Raw genomic sequence first — 1,112 nt, 5'->3', positions numbered from 1 at the left:
GTGCAGGGTCTCGGCTTGATCCGACCGGGCAACCTTCCGATCCGAAGTCGGATGCGCAACAGGGTCAAAACATCTTAAACCGAACTATAAACACTCTAGGCAATGTGGAGCAACTACTACACCCCCAGTTGGTGGTATGATAACGGCATGATTCAGACGAGCAACTCTCTGATCTGGAGTTGAATTGCGTTGACCCTGTTCAAAGCATTGAACAACGTTGTACCCCATCACATGTTCTCGAGGATAAACTTTGCACAGAGTATGTGCCGAATGCAGTTGAACAGGAGTATGATCAATAACATTGTGAGGATGTGTCGCACTGTGGAAACTATGTATCCGGAAATTTCGAGGTCGCGTGGATCATACCATCCAATTCGACTGCGTCAGTGCGATATCAAGCTCGGAATCTCTCTTCTTGTCTCTGTGTATCACCATATGAGACCCATGAATTGTGACGCACAACTAATTCACAATACCGTGCGCTACCGTTGCGCCACAGGGCCAAACCGAAAAATATATTCGATCACTCAAGGCAAGACAGAGCGATCGCTACATTCCTCACTTCGTATAACAAACGAGTTATGTGACCCCGGCCCGATTCGAACGGACAACCTTCTGATCTGGAGTCAGATGCGCTACCGTTGCGCCACAGGGCCAAACTGAGAGAAATATTTGAACGCTCAAGACAAGACAGAGCGAGCCCTACATCCCTCACTTCATATAATAAACTAGCTATGTGACCCCGGCCCGATTCGAACGGACAACCTTCTGATCTGGAGTCAGATGCGCTACCGTTGCGCCACAGGGCCAAACTGAAAAAAATATTTGAACGCTCAAGACAAGACAGAGCGAGCGCTACATCCCTCACTTCATATAATAAATTAGCTATGTGACCCCGACCCGATTCGAACGGACAACCTTCTGATCTGGAGTCAGATGCGCTACCGTTGCGCCACAGGGCCAAACTGAAAAAAATATTTGAACGCTCAAGACAAGACAGAGCGAGCGCTATATTCCTCACTTCATATAATAAACTAGCTATGTGACCCCGGCCCGATTCGAACGGACAACCTTCTGATCTGGAGTCAGATGCGCTACCGTTGCGCCACACG

The 1,112-nt window shown here is 48.5% G+C and overlaps 4 non-coding genes across 4 annotated transcripts; all 4 read right to left on the bottom strand.

Moving 5' to 3' along the window:
- Window positions 1–584: 584 nt before the first annotated feature.
- On the bottom strand, window positions 585–656 carry Pmar_PMAR025786. The gene has a single exon. It is a non-coding gene; the product is annotated as a tRNA-Trp (tRNA).
- An 81-nt stretch (window positions 657–737) lies between these two features.
- Pmar_PMAR025785 lies at window positions 738–809 on the bottom strand. The gene has a single exon. It is a non-coding gene; the product is annotated as a tRNA-Trp (tRNA).
- Window positions 810–890: 81 nt separating this feature from the next.
- On the bottom strand, window positions 891–962 carry Pmar_PMAR025784. The gene has a single exon. It is a non-coding gene; the product is annotated as a tRNA-Trp (tRNA).
- An 81-nt stretch (window positions 963–1,043) lies between these two features.
- Window positions 1,044–1,111, bottom strand: Pmar_PMAR025783. The gene has a single exon. It is a non-coding gene; the product is annotated as a tRNA-Trp (tRNA).
- Window position 1,112: the final 1 nt, after the last annotated feature.

Source organism: Perkinsus marinus (assembly GCF_000006405.1).
Source record: "Perkinsus marinus ATCC 50983 genomic scaffold scf_1104296939734, whole genome shotgun sequence".
In the NCBI taxonomy this organism is placed as follows: Eukaryota; Perkinsozoa; order Perkinsida; family Perkinsidae; genus Perkinsus; species Perkinsus marinus.
The sequence above is the reverse complement of the archived record's forward strand: the minus strand, read 5'-3'. Positions and strand labels throughout refer to the sequence as shown.